We start from the raw sequence: 24,076 nt of genomic DNA on the forward strand, positions 1-24,076 counted from the left end.
AGTAAGATTTGCATGAGCATAGGTTCTTATAATCATATCTAACCAAGGTCTATAATATTTTAGGGAATATAATCATACATATCAGCCTCTTAACTGGCTGTGTCCAATAGTGTTATTTCCTTTATAACTCATCCCAGTCATATGCAATTTGCACCAGAAACTTCCATGTTCAATCATCTAGCAAAAGTGGACTGATATTTAATTTGATTTGATCTCTAGACTTGGCCCTGGTTATTCTGTTTTTCCTTTTCAATGTTACCTCTGAATATTCAGCTTCAATATTCAATTTTGGTTCTTGAGATAGTACCCAACCCAAGAGGCAATGGACTGAACTCGTAGTAGGGAAAGGCCTACTTATTTTTGTTATTTTCAGAGCACGCAGGTAATAGAGAGATGACAACTTTGTCTATATATGGCTCCTTTGAAGCTCAACTTCTGCATTCATTCTATTTCATTCCACATTCAAGAAGTTACATAACCATTAATGAGGTCAGTGGGAGTGAGCCTTGCATCCTTAATCATCCATTATCATTGAATTCCTAAATGTAGACAAGAGTATACAAATTGTATCCTCCTTTAGGTCTTTGTTTCCTTGCAAATATAATAAATCATTAATTAAGCTTTGTATATTCAAGTTACCTTATTAAATTCCCCTATACTTAAATTCTGCAAACAGTTGAGTCAACATCCTTTCTAGTCGATTTGGAGTACTTCTTTAGATCTATTGATATTTAAGATTGATTTTGTGTCCTGTATATTACTTTTAAGTCATTGTCTTGGGAAATGGGTCTGGCCTCTACCCATTATCAGTTCGATCAACAATCCATAGTTGATCTAAGTGCATTGTTCCTCAAGATGACTGCGACTAGGGCAGAGGATTTAATCTAGTCCTCAAACCATACCTTTCAAGTTGTTGTAACGACATCCCTTTTTCTGTGACCTGGAACATAACACGAAAACATAACTGTGGCTAGAACTAGTCCTCTTGGCCCTCTCAAATCTTCCTCTAAATATTGTTATAGCAACACTTCCCGCAACCTTGTAAACAAAGACAAATCCTTACAAAATAGTATGAAGATATTTTTCCATATCGAGTCCTTTGCCTACAATAGGCACTGTATCACATGAATCTATATCTATATATATAAGCATCCATATTCCTTCATTCAAAACACATAAGTTCACATGATATCACGGTGACTCACATATTTGACTTAGACCCGCTCTTTATATTTGTGACGGATCGATGTATCTCTGTGAATATCATTGATCCGAAATGGATAATTATATTGTTTGTCATCCAGCCCAATGCATTTGGAGTGGAAAAAGTGGAGGAATCAACTCACGGGACCATTTTTACTGGCGGGACCTAGTTTGGAAAAACGAGGTCTGAAACCTTCTGGGAGTGTTTTGAGGCATCAAACAATGTTTTTTGGGGGTAAAATTTTGTCGCTTAAGCATAGCACCTTTTCATGTTATTCTACACACACAAATCTTTCAAACGATGCAAGAATCGTGTCAATCGGAGTTTGAATGCAAAAGTTATGTCACTCAAAAGTTGACCTTCTTGTTTTCACACCTATAGTTCGGGAGGATGTCGCATTAGCCCCCATTATTCATCGAAAGGGGAATAGGCATGTGTTTGTGATGTAAAAGACTCTAGAAGAGTCTATTTTGTAACTCTATTTAAGAGTTGATGTAGTCAAAATTAACCACTAGTAGGTTATCAGGCTGTGTTATAACAGAGCCACTAGGAGGAAGAGACATTCCATTCTTCCGAGAGAATTTTGTTCCATAGTTGAGAAAAGATAGCCAAGAGAGATAGGAAGTAGAGAACATAGAGAGGATCTATGCACTATAGCAGCTTAAGGGCCACAAACATTACTTTTTTGTATCTGCATCGATATTTATAGACAAAGAAATAGAGTGAAGTGTCCTTACCTTCCAACTCGGTTTTCTCCTGAAAGGGTTTCCCATAGAGAATATCTTGTGTATTATGTGTGTGTGAGCTTATTTTTTTGTTATATATTTTTCTGCTTAATTTACTTTTACATGCATGCACTAATTACAATTAATTTTACAGATCTAGAAAATAAATAAAACTATAATAGTGTAGAATCTCATATTTTTAATATAATATTATCAGATATGTTGTGACGAACTGTGCAGTGGAATATCCACTTCGATTTACAAATAATTTGGTATCAGAGCAGGTTTCTTTGGGTATTTTGTGGAGATTGCAGGGATCTATATCAGCAAGGCCAAAAATCGTAAAACCCTAATCATGGGAAATAAATCTGTAAACAAACCTCCTGATCCTGTAGAGGTGAGGTTTTCACCACTCGAAGAACAAGTCGTGGATATAAACCGCAATGTAAACCTTCTCATGGTGGCCCTACGCAATAAGATGGGGATATTTGGAGAAGAAATGGTTTTGAATGCAGAGGACAAACCAGAAGGGGGATTTGGAGATTGAGAAGACGCAAATAACCAACCGAAGAAAGAACCTAGAAAAGATCAACCCAATTCGAGTGTCGTGAACCAATCCTTGTTTAAAGTGGAAGCAAAAGTCGATATAAAGCCATACCACGGCAAGATCGATGCTCTAAAGCTGAACCACTGGTTGCAACAACTAGAAGTTTATTTCAGTGTCCATAATATCAAGGAAGGGTAGAAGATCTCATTCGCGTGACTGAAATTGGAGGGCCATGCACTGACTTGGTGGGAGAGCTGTAGAAATTCTCACTGTAGATCACCTGATAATGCAATGTACTAAAGCAAAATACTTAATCTACTTCTACAATCAAATTTGTGGAAGCTTAATCAATTTGAGCAAGATCAATCGGAACACATATAACAGAGAAGAAGAAATCATACACATGTAACACAAAGGAATACTCTGGGGAAAACCTCAGCGAAAAACCCCAATCTTTGTATTATCATACAAGTGGAAATATGTCCAGATTATACAAAGCTTTAGCTCACAAGCTATCCAACTCTCAGTACAATCCCTCTATTGCTCATAGACATTCAAAGGCTTCTCACAAACCTTCTCCTTTGCCCACCAAGCCTCCTATTTCCTTGCACAGTTTGTCCTGGGGTCCAAGGTTGCCACCTGCGTGAATTCACCTCTCGCACAACTCACTAAACTCTAAAATAACTACGCAATCCTGAAGGAGATGATTCCTTCTGCATGGATGAGTTTCTTATATAGGAAAAATCCTCCAACTGATAGTACAATGTCCCTTCCTCTGATCTCAACTGGGTCTTTGACTGAACTGACATTCATGAGTTATTTATGAGAGAATATTCAGTTATCTGAAGTACACTAGTTACATGCATGCATGCATTAACTAACTGAACTCACAATCAGTTCCACAAACTGTTGGAACTAATCTAACTGGACTTAACTCAGTTAACTGAACTAACTACTTACAACTCAAAGTACAACTCATCCTGACTGTCATTAAAGTCTCTTACTGCTATTGCCTCTGTCGACTGAAAACTCTGCACCTTTGTGCTCTTTAGTATTTGACTACTCTAGCCTTTATCACTTTGATCTCTGACTGCATCAATCACACTGATTCCTCCTGCTGCATCTGTGCTATTTTCGGTCCTATCTCCCAGCACTGCATCTCCTCTCATCATGTTGCATCATGCTGCCCACTGCTGCACTGCAACTCAGTTACTAAGAAGTAAGTCGAGGAATTTAGACTTCTGTGATCCATAATATTGTAAGATAATCTTCGGCAAAATCACATAACGAATCTTTTGTCGACGCGTTTCGAACCAACCAGTGTGGTTCATCGTCAGGACAAGTTGAAGAACCAATCTAGCTTAGCGTGAATAAATAGAGTGTGCAGAGATCCCAACGGCTACATTTCTAACGGCTAATTTGACCAAGATACCCTGGTCAAACTACTTAAAAAATTATTCAATTAATATTTCTCTAAAAAGCTAAATATAGGTAAATATTTGGTAAATTTAAAATAATTAGGTAAATATTTGGTAAATTCAAAATAATTAGGTGTATTATTCTTATTACGTACATATTTTAATTAAGATGGTTATTGTATCCCCTAATATATATCATATTTAATTATTATTCCAATGTAAAGGTAATCAAACCCTATTTTTCTACTAGATAGTTGTGTGATGATTAATTCATGGTCTTTGGTAAGTTAGATCTATATCATATTTAATAATTTTAATTAGATTGGTCCATTAAATCAATCAGTTATATAAGTAAATAACAGTCTAATAAATAATCTAAATCTTCTATTATTATTCTTAGAGAATTAGCTATATTAGGTGAAAATTATAACTAATATTATGGTAAATCATAATTACCTAATAATAATTATTCCAAGGTAAACTATTATTACTAATAATTTAAGGTCGATAGTTTATTATTAAAACTAATGTTATTGGTACCTAAAGGTTAAAACAATATTTATTAAAAAGATTTTTATTCCAAATTTATTAAGGTCATTATTATCTATTATAAGTTAGGTCTATATCATATTTAATATTTAAATAGATTGGTCCAATAGATTAAAAGTTTATTACATAATCTAAATCTTCTTGATAGATCTAAACAATTTGTTCAACTATTATTCCTAGAGTTTTATTATATTAGGTAAATATTAGGTAAATCATAATCTAAAATCTATTCTTACTTATAATCCAAGGTTGATGCGTTTATTACTAAACTAATATTATGGTATCTTTAAACCTACAGGTTAAACCACTATTTATTAAAAAGAATATTTATTCCAAATTTTTATTAAGGATAACCATGTCAATATTATTAATTATTGATATTTATAAGGTTTAAAACGCGTTAATAGGAAATCGTTTAAGGGAAACTTAATTTTAAGGTTAACCTAGAGATACTTAAATAGTATAATACTAATATGCCCCATAGATACAATAATAGCCCAAAACAAACTCAACCGTTCCAAAATAATAGGATAAAATTGACAAAAGAAAAATAAAAGAGGGGGAAGACATAAACCCTAAGACCTAACGAAAGGAAATGAGAAGGCTAAGAAGACAAGGCTGGGACCCAGCAACTGCTAATCTTCCAGCCATCATCCCTATTAAGGTTGACCGGCCTTTTTTCGATCTCCAGGGCCTCCCTAAATTTGCGATGGTGAAAGTGCGCAATTTTGGCAATGACTTGAGCCTCCTCTATACACACATGATGCATAGTCTTTCCCGCATGCTCATCCAGGGCCGAGGACTTGGTCATGTGTGTATAGAGGAGGCTCAAGTCATTGCCAAAATTGCGCACTTTCACCATCGCAAATTTAGGGAGGCCCTGGAGATCGAAAAAAGGCCGGTCAACCTTAATAGGGATGATGGCTGGAAGATTAGCAGTTGCTGGGTCCCAGCCTTGTCCTCTTAGCCTTCTCATTTCCTTTCGTTAGGTCTTAGGGTTTATGTCTTCCCCCTTTTTTATTTTTCTTTTGTCAATTTTATCCTATTATTTTGGAACGGTTGAGTTTGTTTCAGGCTATTATTGTATCTATGGGGCATATTAGTATTATACTATTTAAGTATCTCTAGGTTAACCTTAAAATTAAGTTTCCCTTAAACGATTTCCTATTAACGCGTTTTAAACCTTATAAATATCAATAATTAATAATATTGACATGGTTATCCTTAATAAAAATTTGGAATAAATATTCTTTTTAATAAATAGTGGTTTAACCTGTAGGTTTAAAGATACCATAATATTAGTTTAGTAATAAACGCATCAACCTTGGATTATAAGTAAGAATAGATTTTAGATTATGATTTACCTAATATTTACCTAATATAATAAAACTCTAGGAATAATAGTTGAACAAATTGTTTAGATCTATCAAGAAGATTTAGATTATGTAATAAACTTTTAATCTATTGGACCAATCTATTTAAATATTAAATATGATATAGACCTAACTTATAATAGATAATAATGACCTTAATAAATTTGGAATAAAAATCTTTTTAATAAATATTGTTTTAACCTTTAGGTACCAATAACATTAGTTTTAATAATAAACTATCGACCTTAAATTATTAGTAATAATAGTTTACCTTGGAATAATTATTATTAGGTAATTATGATTTACCATAATATTAGTTATAATTTTCACCTAATATAGCTAATTCTCTAAGAATAATAATAGAAGATTTAGATTATTTATTAGACTGTTATTTACTTATATAACTGATTGATTTAATGGACCAATCTAATTAAAATTATTAAATATGATATAGATCTAACTTACCAAAGACCATGAATTAATCATCACACAACTATCTAGTAGAAAAATAGGGTTTGATTACCTTTACATTGGAATAATAATTAAATATGATATATATTAGGGGATACAATAACCATCTTAATTAAAATATGTACGTAATAAGAATAATACACCTAATTATTTTGAATTTACCAAATATTTACCTAATTATTTTAAATTTACCAAATATTTACCTATATTTAGCTTTTTAGAGAAATATTAATTGAATAATTTTTTAAGTAGTTTGACCAGGGTATCTTGGTCAAATTAGCCGTTAGAAATGTAGCCGTTGGGATCTCTGCACACTCTATTTATTCACGCTAAGCTAGATTGGTTCTTCAACTTGTCCTGACGATGAACCACACTGGTTGGTTCGAAACGCGTCGACAAAAGATTCGTTATGTGATTTTGCCGAAGATTATCTTACAAGAAGTAAGTCATTGATCTCCCAACTGACCTCCCTGTTGGGCTAGAAACACCCTCTGATGTTGAAGCTCCCTCTGCCGCTCTATCCACATCTACCTCTACCCACTCAACCATTTCTACTACTCCTCGTCGGGGCTCCCATAGCAAGGTCTAATCAAAGAGGCTGGGTACCTCAAGGATCCTACCCCTATTTCAGCTTTCTTGGGACTATCACTTCACATCGCCCCACCTCAAACCTGGAGGTATGGATGCATGTAATCCCTCTCCCCACTTGGCTCGAAATTTCCCCCAACTGGAGGTCTCTGCATGAGTGGATGCCTCCACTCGGTCTCCTCTCTGCTTCTCCAGTTGTGGCTGCTCCACAACCTCCTGAAGTTGCTTCACCAATTGTGGCTCCTCCACAATTGTCTGAGACTTCTTCTGTGATTGCATGTTGAGAGGTAATGTACTCTCCCTCTTAACCACCAAGTCTCTAACCTTTGCCTTTCTCCTCAAGGCTTTGCATGCATTATGTACCTCAAGTGCATACACGTTTTTGGCTAGCACACCAATCTGTTTCATCTTTCCCGCTGTCACGAAATTTTCTAGAAAAGAAGCTTATTTTCAATCAGCGACATCTCCTTCATCCGAACTCCGATTCAGTCGATTTTTTTTTTGAATTTGGGTCTTTTTCCACAAGGAATTCAAAGCTACTATTTGTTTCTGAAAATTTTGCACAAAAATTTTCAGATCTGCTCTGAAAACTCGTGGCCCAATTTTTCTTTTCTTTTTTACTTCGAATTTTCTTCTTTGTATACTGTTCACTACTTTGATCACCTTTGCTCTGATACCATGTAGAACTTTTTCTACAAAACCTCGCTCTGATACCATGCATAAATTTCACCATAGATTACACTGATTATGCAATGTACTAAAACAAAATACTTAATCTACTTCTACAATCAAACTTGCGAAAGCTTAATCGATTTTGAGCAAAATCAAATAGAACACATATAACAAAGAAGAAGATTCAATCATACACATGAAACACAAAAGAATACTCCAGGGAAAGCCTCAGCTAAAAACCTCGATCTCTGTATTATCATACAAGTGGAAATATGTCTAGATTACACAAAGCTTTAGCTCACAAGCTACCCAGCTCTTAGTACAATCCCTCTGCTACTCATAGAGAGTCAAAGGCTTCTCACAAACCTTCTCCTCTGCCCTCCAAGCCTCCTATTTACTTGTGCAGTTTCTCCTGGGGTCCAATGTTTCCACCTGTGTGAATTCACCTCTCGCACAACTCACTAAACTTTGAAATAACTGCGCAACCCTGAAGGAGATGATTCCTTCTGCATGGATGAGTTTCCTATATAGGAAAAATCCTCCAACTGATAGTACATTGTCCCTTCCTCTGATCGCAATTGGGTCTCTGACTAAACTGACATGCACGAGTTATTTATGAGAGAATACTCAGTTGTCTGAAGTACACTAGTTACATGCATGCATGCATTAACTAACTGAACTCACAATCAGTTCCACAAACTGTTGGAACTAATCTAACTGGACTTAACTCAGTTAACTGAGCTAACTAATTACAACTCAAAGTACAATTCATCCCGATCTCCTTAATTAAGGGATAAGTGTCTCAATCAAAGGGATAATTGCTGCATGTCTTCACATAGACTTCATGTTTGATTTTCTCTAACTAATTAACTCAAGATGAATTAATTAATTTTTTTTCAAACAACTGCTAAGATCAAATTCGAATTTTAACTTTCAATTTTAGTTCAGGGACTAACTACAATTGGAATCTAACCCGAAATTCTATTTATAGCAATGCTGTTTTTAGCATTTCATTTTTTTGCTATTTCCAATAGAGTTGGAGTATATCCTGAAATGTTATTTATAGTAGTGCTAGTTTTAGTATTTCTTGTTGCTATTTCAACAAGAGCCACATGGAAACCCTAAGGTTGGAGGGAGAACCTCTAGTGGCTAAGTGGGAGGATTTCAAAACCCTCATTAAGTCATAGTTTTATCCCATTGGGTACATGGAAGACCAATGGAGCCAGTGGCATTACTTCAGGCAAAAGTCAGGCCAAAGTGTGCAGGAGTACACCACAGAATTCAGAAAGATGGTTGTAATGTTTGGTATCTCTCCAAAGAACCCATATGTACTCCTCAAGTATTCGTGGGGTCTGCACCACCATCTGCATGAGAAAGTGATGATGTTCAAGCCCAAAACGGTGGACGAGGGTTGTATACAGGCACAGGTACCTGAGGAACATAGGTCTGAAAATAGCGCAATCAAGTGGATCAAAGCAAAAGGAGCAACAAGACGCTTCTAAGGAGGGGAAGAAGAAGCAAAAAGGGGGGAAAATAAAAAGACGACAACCACAACACACTAGTGCAAAGATCCTAGCAATCACTGCAACATTGATGGCCATACAGAGGAGAAGTGTTGGAAGTTGCATCCAGAGCTAAACCTGAAGAACAAGAAGAAAGATAATAAGAAGAATAATCTCATGGCCACTGATTCGAGCAACCAAGTTGAAAGCAGCTCAGATGTGGATGAGAAGATCATCTGTACATCAGTGCAGAAGGAGGTGAATCTGAGTAGCCTTTAGCAACAGGAAGAGAAAGAAATGACCAAAATCTTCCATGTAAAGATACAGGTCAAGAAGACGAAGATTGATGCTCTGTTTGACTCAGGATCATAGGCAAATCTCATTGCAGCAGATCTAGTCAAGAAGTTGGGGCTAGAAGTTCGTGATCATCCAAACCCATATCCACTAGGATGGGTACATAAGGATGCAGAGCTAAAGGTAACAAAATAGTGTAAAATTAGATTTGCTATCAGTGCTGATTTTATTGATGAAGTAGATCTGGATGTGGTTCCCCTTGATGTATGTGGAGTCGTGTTTGGGAGTCCATACATGTACATGTGTGATGCAATATTCATGAGGAGAGCTAACCAATACCGGCTCATCAAGGATGGAAAATCATTCATCATCAACACGCACAAAGGCAAGTCGAAAATTTCACTGGTAAGTGCCAACCAAGCCAAGAAATTGATCAGTTCCAGCAAGAAGTATGTTTTATTGTTTTTAAGAGAAAATCAGTTTGTAGAGGAGTCAATAAGAGGAAAGGCATCCCTAGAGGGGTGTACTAAGAAACAAAAACAACAATTGGAGGAGTTGTTATAGGCATACAAGGACATGTTCTGAGAGCCTAAAGGGCTACCCTCTAAGAGAGAAGTGGAGCATGAGATCTAGCTATTTCCAGACTCCCCATTGACAAATATTGGGTTATACAGGTAGTCTATTATAGAAGCAAGTGAGGTAAAGAAACAGTTGCAGCAACTGTTGGAACCATGTGTCATTCGACCGAGTACATCACCATGTGGGTCACCCATCATCATTGTGCCAAAGAAGGATGGGACTCGGCGGATGTGTATAGATTACAAGGCGTTGAATAAAATCGCGCTCAAGAACAAACACCCCCTACCTAGGATAGACGATTTGTTAGATCAGTTGCAACAAGCAAAGTATTTCACCAAGCTGGACACGAAGTCTTGATATCACCAGGTTCAATTCAAAGAAGAAGATACATGGAAGACCCCCTTCAAAATCAGGGAATGTTTGTATAAATGGTTAGTTATTCCATTTGGCCTATGTAATGCACCATCGACATTTATGAGATTAATGAATGATGTTCTGCGCCCTTTTATAGATTCATTTGTTATTATCTATTTGGGTGATATACTGGTATATAGTGCAACCTGGGAGGAGCATATTTTACATTTGGCGCAGGTGTTAGAAACATTAAAGAAGCACCAACTGCTAGCAAATATCAAGAAATGTGAGTTTGCATAACAGTCCTTGGTGTATTTGGAGTATGTGATTAGTGGAGGTGAATTGAAGGTAGATCTGATTCGGATTTAAATAGGAATGCAACAAATTATAGAGATAACCATAAACATAGAGATGTAGCGGAAATAATACTTCATTTCATTAATGTAAAACACTGAAATATGCTTACAAACAGAAATGGAAATAAACCAGCTAGGGCAATGGTAGCTTATCTATGAGAAGAGATGTGGTGGCTACATGCCTCTGAACTGTGTTACAATGAGGCTCGAAGGCCTATTTATTGTTGAGAAACAATGGAAAACCCTAAACATCCAAAACCCTAGAAGATGAAATGCCAAATTGTGGACCCCGTTTGGGTAAATTGGTACATCAACTTCCCGGGGTCGTAACTTTGGCATGCGATCTCTGTTTGACGTAAACAATATCTCATTAGAAAGATCTATGCAAAAACTACAAATTTGGGAAGAGCAACATTAGTCCATGGCCCCATGTTGCTCCCAGTTTTCCCAAAAAACATCGTTTAAGGCCTTAAAACGGCTCCGAAAGTTTAGGACCCGAAAACCTGCTAAAAATAATAAACTGTGCTACAATTAAGGAAACTGAAAAGCTAAAAGAAACAATGGTGGAGGTCCAAGTGGACTTGGCGGGTGGCCACCAATATCCACCTGGATCATTCCTCCCCCCTTAGGAAGAAATGGTCCCCATTGCGTTGAGTTCCTCCATGAGATGAGGAAACTTCTGCTGAACTTGGTCCCTGGTGAGCCACTTGCCCTGATGAAGGAGTTGGCCTGCTTTGACAACTCAATGCAGTTGGATATTCTACTAGTGAGTGTTCTTGATCTATGTGTCCATAATCTGATTAGTTGCAACTTGTTCCATGCAATCTGGATTTAACTCTATGGGTGTGAGCTATTCTGCAATGTTGGATGTGTCTAGTAATGGTGGAAAGTATGGCCGAAGGCGGTCTACATTGAACACTGGGTGCAGCCCAAGGAATGGGGGAATGTTGAGCTCAAATGAATTATCTCCCACAACCTTGGTAATGATGTAAGGACCATATCGAAGTGGTCTGAGTTTCCGATAGGCTCTGGTAAGGCGTTCCTTTTGCAAATGCAACCAGACTTTGTCACCCACCTGAAACTTGTGTGACACCCAATGTTGATCATGTCGCTACTTGTACTTAGCATTTGATTTCTCTAGAATGTCATGGATCTGTTGGCAAATATGTTGGATGTGTTCAATGAAGTTGTTTGCCTAATCTATTTCGGAATGGACATGAGTTGAATCTGCGTGAGTAGCTAGAAATGGCATGGCCACATCAATGGGACATAGTGGCTGGAATCCCAAGCCCACCTGAAAAAGGTTGTGGCCAGTTGAGCTGTGGAGAGACCGGTTGTAGATGTGCTGAACATAGGGGAGGCTCTCATCCTATGTGCGTTGATGCTTTGAGTTGTACATGCACAGAATGTGTACGATCGTCCTATTGACAACCTCTGTCTGGCCATCAGTTTGAGGATGGAAGGCTGTGGACTTAGTGAGTTTGGTGTCCAGCATCGACCAGAGACCAGGCCAAAATGTACTGAGGAACCTGTTGTCTCAATTTGAGATGATAGACTGTGGGATCCCAAAGTGTACCCACAATCATTCAAAGAAGAGTTTAGCAGTGTCTTACTCTGTGATATTCTTCTTGCAGGCTACCATACTGGCCATTTTCGAGAACCTGTCGATGACTACAAAAACACAGTCGTTTCCATGCTTAGTGGAAGGAAGGCCTGACATGTAATCCATGGAGATGGATTCCCAAGGTCGACTAGGGGTAGACAGTGGGGTATAGAGGCCTTGCTTCTTGATGGTCGGTTTGGCAATGGCGTAGGCAGTGCATGATCTGATGTACTTCCCGACATCCTGTCGAAGATTCAGCCAATAGAAATACTTCTACAGTATTACCACTGTTTTCTCGACCCCGAAATGCCCAGCAGCTTGACTATAGTGTGCTTCCCAAATCATCTTGGCATGCTCGCTTGAAGGAACACAAAGGTGACCCAGGTGGCATAACAGGGCACCCTGGAGGTGAAAATCTGGAACATGCTGACCCTCCAAGAGTGTCTGGTATGTGTGGTCGAATTCTGGGTCGCTTTTGTAGAGAAGTGGCCAATCAGAAGTCTCATGCGCACAAGAGTTGAGCACGATGGTTAACGCCATGACCGGTGGTCAACTGAGGCAATCTGAAACATTATTGGTGCTGCCCTTCTTATACTTGATATTCAAATGGAATTGTTGCAGCTATGTGGACCACTTATGATGGCGATCATTCTACAATTTCCCTTGGGTCTGTATGAACTGCAGGGGTCGGTGGTCTGTGTGGATGATTGTTTCCTTCCCCAAAATGTAATGCTTCCATTGTCAACAGGCCTGCACAATGGAATACATCTCTGTCATAAGTGGGATACTTCCGGACTGTGCCTGAAAGTGTCTCACTGTGATATGCCACTGGATGCCCGTGTTGAGTAAAGATTGCCCCAATAGCATAGTCAGAGGCATCTGTCTCGACCTCAAATGGTTGTCGCAAGTCTGGTAATGAGAGCACTGGTGCCGAGCAAAGGCAATCTTTCAACTTTGTGAATGCCTTTTGTTGAGATTCAGACCAAAATAATTTTGCTTTCACTCCTCCCTTGGTGACATGACTCAAGGGCCAAGTGATATGAGAAAATCCCTATACGAACCTGTGGTAGAAGTTGGCAAGATATAGAAAGCTATGGAGCTCTGTCAGAGTAGTTAGAGATGGCCAATCTCGAATGACTTGGACCTTGGCTGGATCCACATGCACCCCCAATTCATCAATAATGTATCCTAGATACTGAACCTGGGTCATGCCAAAAGTGCATTTCTCCAATTTGGCACATAACTTGTGTTGACATAGTGTTTGGAGAACCTGTTGGATGTGATGGAGGTGCTCTTCCCAACTCTGGCTGAAGATCAGGATGTCATCCAAGTATACCACTACAAATGAGTTGGTGAATGGCCGCAAGATGTCATCCATTAGCCTCATGAAGGTTGCAGGAGCATTCGTCAATCTGAAAGGCATAGCCAACCATTCAAAAAGGCCCTCATTGGCTTTGAAGGTAGTTTTCCACACATCGGAGGGTTCGATTGGTACCTGGTGATATCCTGACTTCAAATCAATCCTGCTGAAATATTTTGCCCCTTTCAGTTGGTCCAGGAGGTCATCAATCCATGGGATTGGGTACCTATTATGGATGGTGATCTTGTTCAGTGCCCGATAGTTAATACAAAGTCTCCAAGTCCCATCCTTCTTCTGTACCAACACGATTGGGCTTCCACAGGGCGATGAACTCGGACGGATGTGACCTTTCTGCAGCAGCTCCTAAATATGCCTCTTGATTTCATCATTCTCCAGAACGGAGTGCCGATAGATTGGTCCATTGGGAAGTGGCGCACATGGGGTCAGATCGATGGAGTGCTTGAACTGACAGTGCAGAGGAACCCCTGCGGGGCAGGTGAAGATGTCCTCGTACTCCTCCACGACCTTGTCAATCTGTATTTGTCGTGCGGAGGGGCCCTGTCTGGAGGTCGTGGCCACCATATTCTTCTTTCCTCGAGGGCGTATCATCAGGAAAACAAATTTTCTGGTTTTGGAAATTAGCTTACTGAATTGTTTTGCAGTAACCAATGAGATGGTGGTAGGCGGTGCTACCTCCGGTATCTTGTACAACTTAATTTCCAAAGTAACAATAACAACACGGGGCCTTGATTCATACATAGCATGTCGCTTCCACAAGTACGGTTGTCCTAATAATACATCACAAACTTCAAGGGAAGCAATGTCACACAATACCTCATCCGTGAAGGGCTTGATGTTGTATAGAAGGCGACATTGTTGGCTCATGTGAAGATTCAGTCCTTTGTGAAGCCACCAGATGGTGTACGGTTGTGGATGTGTTGTGGTCGGTAAGCCCAGCCCCTTCACGACCTTTGCCGAAATGAGGTTCTTTTGGCTCTTGTTGTTGACAATGAACTATAGCGGGGAGCCCTTTACCCACATTTGGGAGTGGAAGAGACGCTCCTCCTTCTCTGGATCTTCGGGTTCCTCCTTCTGGATCTTTGTGGTGGCAACGGTGGTGTTGGACTCTGCATCGATAATCTGATTCCCTTTGTCATTCCCCTTGTCAGGTTCTGACTCAGAGTCGGAACATGCATTTGATTCTGAAACGTTTAGCTCAGCCACCAGTGACTTCCTGGCCCAACACTCACTTGTGTTATGAGTGGAGCTCTTATGGAACTCACACCACTTTCCCGTGTCCTTTTTCGGCTTCGCAGTGTTGTTCTTTGCTTGTAACTTTGGCGGGTTGTCTTGGGCCGCCCTGCCTTGGCTTTGTTTTTTGTTCTGCGGTTTGGAAGCGCATTTCCCTTACTTCAGATTTACAGATCCAAAGTCTCGCTTCTTCTATTTAAACTTTTTCTCGACCTTGACGGCATATTGGTATGCCGTGCCGAGCAAGGAGATGTTCAGGAATTCTATTTCTTCCTGGATGTACTTGTGCAAACAGCCGCGGTATTTGAGAATCAAATGCTACTCCGAATCCTTGATACCCAACTTTGTGCGAAGGGTATGGAAAATATTGGTAAACTCCGGCATGTCTTAGTCCTTTCCTTGTTGCAGCGTGGTCCACTTTATGTATTGATCCTCATAGCTTCCGACAGGGTAGTACTACTCCTTGATGGCGTCTCGGAATGAATTCCAAGTGTGTGCGGCTGAAAATAGTGAGCCTGTAATTTCATCCTTCTACTCGCAATAGGTTTCCCACCAATCCTTGACGTGGGGGGCTGCTTTGAGAAGAGCGAAAATAATCTTTTCCCGACTGGAAAAATCATGAACAAAAAAATAACCCTCTAGCAGATTTAACCATTTATCGACGACATCTGCATCTATCTGACCCTCGAATATGGGGATTTCAAAATTAACTTGTACCTTAAACGGTGTGGCATTTCCAGAGTAGCTGTTGGAAGCCGATGCGTCGCCCCTGGGTAGCCACTGAAGGATCTAGACAAAGTTTTCTATCATCGCATTCCTTTGTCGCTCGAGGGCTTTTTCGAGTAAGATTTTGATAGGGTCTCCTGCCCCCTTGTCTTTCTTTTCATTCGCCATGGGAGGCTGTCAAGATTTGCGAGGCTGGTCTTGCAAAGGTTTGACCAGTTCAAGCCCTAAATCCTTATATCCCAATCTCATTGGGGACATGCAAAGAAAAACAGAGAAAAATCAGAACACTCTAATACCACTGATTCGGATTTAAACAGGAACAAAAAAAATTACAGAGATAACCATAAACACAGATATGCAGTGGAAATAATACTTCATTTCATTAATGTAAAATACTGAAATATGCTTACAAACAGAAATGGAAATAAACCAACTAAGGCGATGGTAGCTTATCTCTGAGAAAATATGTTGTGGCTACATGCCTCTGAATTGTGTTACAATGAGGCTCAAAGACCTATTTATTGTTGAGAAACAATGGAAAACCCTAAACATCCAAAACCCTAGAAGATGAAACGCCAAACTGTGGGCCCCGTTTGGGTAAATTGGTACATCAACTTCACGGGGTCGTAACTTTGGTATATGATCTCCGTTTGACATGCACAATATCTCGTTAAAAAGATCTATCTGAGAAATACAACTTTGGGAAGAGCAACATGGGACCAACTAAATGTCATTTAGGGCCTCAAAATGGCTCCTGAAGTTCAGGACCCGAAAAACTGCTAAAAATAGTAAACTGTGCTACAATTAAAGAAACTAAAAAGCTGAAAGAAACAATGGTGGGGGTCCAAGTGGACTTGGTGGATGGCCACCAAAATCTACCTGGATCAAGATCCTTCAAAGATGAAGGCCATCATGAAATGGTTCGTGCCTACTAATGTTACTGAGGTTAGGAGTTTCATTGGGGCAACACAGTACCTAAGGAAATTCATAGCCTCGTTTTCAGCGATAGAAGCACCGCTCCACATCATAACAAGTGGCAAGAGTTTCCAGTGGGGAAAAGGTCAGTAGAAGGCTTTCGATGAGTTAAAGAAGAAGATCAGGAAAGCACCAATTCCGGCATTACCAAACTTGCAGTGGCCCTTTGAAGTGGAGACAGATGTGAGTAGGTATCCTATGGGAGTTGTCTTGATGTAGGGAGGAAGGCTTGTATGTTACCATTCTAAAGCTTTTCATGGGGCGGTGCTTAACTACCCTACCTATGATAAGGAGCTATGTGCCATGGTGCAAGTTGTGAAGAAGTGGAAGCACTATCTAATGGGAAAGGAGACAATAATCCACATGGATCACCAGCGGTTATAGTACCTGTAGGCCCAGAATAAGATACAACAAACCAGGTATTACAAGTGGATGGGATTTTTATAGCAGTTTCATTTAGTGATCAAGTATATGAAGGGCATCACAAACAAGTTGGCCAATATGCTTTCAAGGCCACCCACATCAAAGATTATAGCTTTGGGGACTCTTATGCACATGGATCCATTCACCCATGATGCATGCAGAGAGGCATATTCAGAAGATGAGGACTTCAAGGAGGTGTATCAACAGTTGCAGAGTTAGATTCATGTGCACGATGGCGGCAACACCATTGACTACCATCTCCATGGTGGGTTACTCTATAGGCTAGATAAGCTATGTGTTCCTAAAGGTGAGCATTTGCAGTTGATTAGAGAGGCTCACACCTCCAAGGTTGTAAGGCACTTTGATGTAGGGAAGACCATGGCTAACTTGCAGAGGTATGTGTATTGGCCCAAGATGCAAGAACAAGTAGCTAGGTTCATAAGAGGATGCATGTTTTGTTGTACCAACAAGCCTAGCAACATAAAACAGGGTCTTATCCCTTACCTGTACCTACTCGTCCTTGGGAAAGCATTTCCATGGACTTTGTGGGAATTTTACCAACAACTAGGAAGGGACACGACTGCCTATTTGTGGCAGTTGACAGGTTCATCAAGATGTGTGTTTTGATGCCCTATAAAAGACCATTAGCGGACAAGAAGCAACAAACTTGTTCTTTGGATAGGTCTGGGTACACTTTGGGAGACCAAGGAGCATCATTTCAGACAGGGATAAAAGATTTCTCAGTGCATTCTAGACTACATTGTGGGAGAAGATAGACACGAAGTTGAAGAGATCTACAACATTCCATCTACAGACAGATGGGCAGACAAAAGTAGTCAATAGGACTTCGGTGCAGCTTTTAAGGGGTTACAACCAGAAGCATCCAAAGACCTGGGATGAAAATTTGGTACATATACAACATTTTTATAATAGAGCCATCCACACTTCTACAAGAAAGTCCCCATTTGAAACTTGTTTTGGATATTTGCCACCTTCACCTTTGGATATGACATATGGGCAGCAAGAAGTGAAGGAAGACATTACAGGAGATGCTTTGAAGGCTGAAAAATTTATAGAGAAGATCAGACAGATCCATCCACAGGTACAAGAAACACTACAGAAGTCACATGTGAAGTATAAGGTCAAGCATGATCAGCACAGAACAAAGAAATCATTCAAGGTGATAGACAGAGTATGCTTACTATTGAACAAGGAGAGGCTACAGGGGCCTGGTAATAAAATCAAGGCTCTAAGGTATGATCCCTTTGAGATACTAGAAAAGGTGGGTAATAATTCCTATCTACTCAGTTTACCACCATATATGCACATTTACTTAGTTGTAAATGTAGAGAATTTGAAACTCTATGAGCCTTTCAAGATAGATTATGAAGAAAAATAGGTTCTACATTCTGTGGAGGATTTGGCACCAGATGCTCAAGCAGAGTTGACAGAAGATACGATTTTGCAGAAGAGTTCTAGAACTACAAGACAAGGGCAACAAGACCTTTGGTAGATTGGGTTGAAGGGACAACTTCCAATCAAAGCTAAATGGTACACCAAAGAGAAGGTGGAGGAAAAATTTCCTCACCTCATTCAGTAAAAGATTATGGGGACCAAAAGCTCCCAAAATGGGGAGGTGTGATCCAAATTGGATCATTATATTGTTTTTCATCCATCCAGATGCATTTGGAGTGGAAAAAATGGAGGAATCATCTCATGAGACCGTTTTTACTAGCGGGACCCAGTTTGGAAAAACGGGGTCTAAAACCTTCCGAGAGCATTTTGAGGCATCAAACGACGTTTTTTGGGGGTAAAACTTTGTCGCTTAAACATAACACCTTTTAAGGCTATTCTACACACACAAAGATTTGCAATGGTGTAAGAATCGCGTCAATCAGAGTCCATATGCAGAAGTTATGCCACTCAGAAGTTGACCTTCATGTTTTCACACCTATAGTTCGGGAGGATGTGGCGTCAGCCCCCATTATTCATGGAAAAGGGAATAGCCACGTGTTTGTGATGTAAAAGACTCTAGAATATTCTATTTTGTAACTTTAGTTAAGAGTTGATATAGTCAAACTTAACCACTAGTAGGCTATTGAGATGTGTTATAACCGGACCACTAGGAGGAAGAGGCATTCCATTCTTTCGAGAGCATTTTGTTCCATAGTTGAGCAAAGATAGTCAGGAGAGATAAGAGGTAGAACACACATAGAGGATCTGTGCACTATAGCAACCCACGGGCCACAGACATTACTTCTTTGTATCTGCAGCGATATTTCTAGACAAAGAAAGAGAGCGAAGCGACCTCACCTTCTAGCTAGGTTTTCTCCCGAAAGGGTTTCCCAGAGAGCATATCTTGTGTATTATGTGTGTGTGAGCTTATTTTGTCATTCTCTACTTTTCTGTTTGATTTACTTTTACATGCATGCACTAATTACAGTGAATTTTACAGATCTAGAAATTAAATAAAATTGTAATAGTGTAGAATCTCAGATTTTTAATATAATATTATTAGATCTGTTGTGACAAACTGTCCAGTGGAATATCCATGACAGTTTACAAATCACTCGCTCCTATTCTTTTCTATGGCACAGATATTCTTAGATCACGCCATAGTCCTATGGTTTACATCTTCAATCTGTGAACTCGATGTCAAATTCAACTGGCTTGTTTATCCTCTGTATAATGTATGGATGTGATGGCTCAAATTCGATGGGTTAGGTAATACTCTAATTCGATGATTCGATGGCTCGTTAATTCATGAGGGCTTTGTATGATCCATATGGCCATGTCATCGCATATATATTTACAATCTCGATAGATGTATCATGGTTCTGGTTCCATCGTGGCATCATATGATTTATGGGCATGACATTCTCTCTATCTTGTCATTGCACATAGTTTTGGCATAATGCATATAAAATCATCGCTCATACTGTCTTGGCATCTCTGTACATCGCATGGTTAGGCATGACACATAGATGTGGTCTCTATGTATATGGTATTAGATGGTCATATGGTGTGAGACTCGTAACTGAAGTGAGTCTTATAACTAACAATGTGAGAGCGAGATAGTGAGACAATAATATAGCGAAACCAATTGGTGACCCACTACTCCCGATTTCCAAGCGCTATGACGAGAGCCATGCACGAGGCCACCACAATTTAAATTTTAGGATAATTTACCGAAATTATGACCCTGAGAAACCATAGAAACATCCAAATAAAATGTCGCATCACAAATGTAGAAAGAGAGAAAAATAAATGGACTTACACAATCATCGTTGACATTGCGAGGCGGCCTTTGTTGCGCCTAGAGAAGGACAACGAAGGAGATGATGACTTCTGTCGGCCTGCAAGAAAAATCGACGACGAGGGAGCACTCGACGTCACGACACCACTATTTGATCTATGTGACGACACAAAATTGATAGACAACGGTTTCTCCAGTGTCACAGTCCTTTGCATATTTAATTGGTACCACTGATATTGTTTAGCATCATAGTTCAAATAGAAGAGAGTTTCTCGTACCACTGCTTAGCCAAGGAACTTGTAACAAGTTTTCAGTTCAAGGAACTCGCATGACTGTTATCGTATCACAATCAACATAAGTATCACCATATAGTTAGTATCTCATAACATAACCAATTTGAACTGACTCCCTAAAGAAGAAGAATACAGATAGAGAGGTAGCTCGGACTACCATAAAAACTCACCTTAATTCTTTACTTAAACACACATCTTTTCCTCAGAGATATGACCATAATAAACTTGCAATTTTTCCTTAGGCAGAAAGCCAATTAAACTCGCATTAGGCTCAGAACTGTCAATAAACCTTTTGAGATTGCTCTTTACTCTTGGGCTTGTCTTCCCCTAGCTCTGATTCCATGTTAAGTTTGAGATAACATGATCTTTGCTTAAGGCAGTTACTTCATAAGCCCATAATTAGCTTCATTAATCCATTAGCCATCACATTAACGATTAGGATATGACAGTAACTGATGAAAGAACATTCAACATAGATGCAAAAGACAAGCCAAGACAAGAGGACACAAAAATATGGCTCAAGCCAGGGAAAAACCCCAAGGTGGGGAAAACCCTTAAACAATTCTTCTTTTTATCAATATCTAATGTTCATTAGAGAGAGAATACAATATTTAGAAGTCTAAATGACTTGCCAGTAAGGATATCAGAGTCCCTGTCTCAAACAAGATGATGGCTTAATTAATAGGTTGCAATTTAGACATTTTGTCATAGAGATCGGATGATACCTTCCTGAAAATATGGTTAGGGCTTCTTGTAGAGATGTCGCTGATCTATTTAATGGTTCCAAAACCTTTCATCTTAACTGCAGCTTGCCTTGGTCAACGTGAAAGTACCCTTCACTGCTTGGACAGAGCTCTAGACATGTATCTCAACCATTTTATGAGAAGGAATGCTTGTGGCCCCTGACTGAAGCAATGGATCTGCAATGCGACTTCTCTTTAATATCCACAAGCCAGCCCTCAGATTCGACCTTCCTTTCAGCTATTAAGGTAAGACATGTGATCATGAATATGCCCATACGAAAGAGAACAAGCCAATAGAAATCCTAAGTGACGCATCTTGGCCTAGTTGCAAAAGATGAACCCAAAACCAGAGCCGACCTTCGACCTCCTTGAGTACGGCTGCCTAAGGCATACCTTAGAAACCCTTTGTGGATGATGCAAATGAAGATGGAGAATGCTTCTATATATATGACAATTTGTCCTTATGAAGGTGAATTCAATCTTGACATTTGGAGGCAAATTTGAATTTCAAATTTTCAATTTTCCCGCCTTGATAAGGTTATGACTTGAATAACTTCTTTTTAAATAAATAAACATTTTTCCTTATTCAAATTTGATTATCTTTAGGTTGATTTTGGTCCTCTCGAAAAGAGGAATTCAATGCCCCAATTATCTTCCCCAAATTAGCTGTCCAAAGTGAAATTTGGCCCTAGTTGCCAATTTTAACACATTGGCACACAAAGACAAGCAAACATGAGTGTCTAGCATGTGACCCATATAACCCTTAAACATGATACACTGGGATACACACGCGCATATATAGTATAATTATAGAATTAGACAGAAAGATGCAAATTTTAGAACATTTAGATAAAATTGATACAAATAGTAGTTTTAGAGCTTATTACATCAAACTCACAAGGACTTAGAGTGCATATAGAAGTTTAGAATTAGAAATAGAACAAAAAATTGTAGTTTTCTAATTGAGTTGTTTGATATCATCAAAATCAAATATATTACATAGAGGATAGATAAGATCATGGTCCACAGATGATCATGATACTATATACAAAAATGAGTAGAATGGCAGAACCTTAGATAGAAGAATCTCATAGTTCTTCAGTCATTCAAGTCTTCCTCCATGCCCTAACATAATCATCAAAATCATCACCATTATCAATGTGCTACTCCTCCTCCAATCCAAGATTCACATTTGTCAATGTGGATGATGACCTCTCAAGAGGATCACCATCACCAAAAGTAATTGGCTCTTGCATCGGTTCATTAAGATCCAAGTTGGCTAATGCCAATTTAGAGTTGTTTCCAAACCCATATCATCAAGAAAAGCACTCCACAATTTTTTTTTCTTCCCTTCAACTAGTCCTCCCTCATCCTATATCTAGTAGGACGGATACAACACATTTGAGACCCAAGTAATGAGCCAATTCTTGTTAACCTATCTTGCATAATGTCACTTATATAAGCATGTGGGATGTGACATCTCATAGAAACAATCAACAATGAGTTAGGATCTTCACTACTAACACCATTATACATTTGTTATAATAAACACAATTAAGTTCACTACTAACACCATTATACATTTGTTATAAGAAAGAGTTAGGATCTTCACTACTAACACCATTATACATTTGTTATAAGAAACACAATTAAGTTCACTACTAACACCATTATACATTTGTTATCAGAAACACAATTAAGGGCATTTAACTATTATGACTTCATCCCAAGTGCGATCATCTTTTACATTAATGAATTTTCTATAGTTGGGTTAATCAACTTCTCAACCTTCCAATTTATGCACCGCCTATGTTATCCGACCATCACTCATGTATCATCTGATAACTAGCTCAACCACTAGAATTGAGGCATTGGACACAATCCATACTTTGACAAAAGCCCAACAACTGAACCATGGTATTCAAACATGTCAGTCTCTTTGGGCCATAAAACATTCATTGACAATTAAAACCCAAGACTAACAAAGGGGTATCAGATTAAAGTCCTTTCAAGCACATTATGATTATATACAATCAGTGGGCATGCCACAGACACCAGGAACTGTATGCAGAATCCTTCTATTTTACAGTGTTTTTTACAAATATCAAATATTGATACAAGTAATCCATCCACCCATGTTTGTCGCAATATTTTCACTATATTTACAAATGTTACACTTTCAGGCGTTAATATCATGCTTAGACATATGTTATCACCAGAAATCTGACAATGTGCGTAGCTTGTAAGCTGCCAGTGCAGACATCCCAAGTCACAGTGAGAATAAGTGCTCAATAAGTACAAAGTTATATTTGCACTATGGGCTTTGCCAGCTAAAAATAAAAAGAAATTATAGGCTGCTTCTGCTAGCATGAGCACATTAGTCAAGCCCTTTCACATAGGATCAACAATACTCACCACAAAAATAATATCCATGCATGAAATGCTCATTCCATACTACAAATTTTCAGGCAAAAGTGTTGAAAATGAACTTATCATAGTGACAGACATGACATATGTGAAGGTTCTTCTTGACAATATTGATAGATATCCCGGTGAACGTCTTTTTAAGATCAGATAAATTTCCATTTCTCACTGTGGTGGTTAAGTATTTATTATTTGTTCATTCTCCGCTTCATGTGGAAGAACTCTTGCGTCAACCACATACCCTGACTCCATCATTGGCTTCAATAATCTCTCCAACGTCACATAAGATTTCCATTTGTGGATGTGATCCGTCTTCCTAGACGAAAGTATGGTTTTGTCTATTGACTTCATTTCCACCTAGCAGCTTCAACATACATGTTTAAGAGCAAC

The 24,076-nt window shown here is 38.9% G+C and overlaps 1 pseudogene across 1 annotated transcript in view; it reads right to left on the minus strand.

The window, feature by feature from the left end:
• The window catches only part of LOC149160372 (pentatricopeptide repeat-containing protein At3g53360, mitochondrial-like), a 44,785-nt pseudogene that overhangs the window by 18,502 nt on the left and 2,207 nt on the right, over nt 1-24,076 (minus strand). Inside the window, exon 2 of the transcript XR_016261379.1 lies at nt 23,928-24,002. The product of XR_016261379.1 is annotated as a pentatricopeptide repeat-containing protein At3g53360, mitochondrial-like (transcript). The remainder of the gene's footprint in view (nt 1-23,927; nt 24,003-24,076) is intronic.

This window comes from Pinus tabuliformis, chromosome 5_2 (genome assembly GCF_031772625.1).
Source record: "Pinus tabuliformis cultivar Carrire ecotype Pingquan chromosome 5_2, CPIR1, whole genome shotgun sequence".
Lineage (NCBI taxonomy): Eukaryota > Viridiplantae > Streptophyta > Pinopsida > Pinales > Pinaceae > Pinus > Pinus tabuliformis.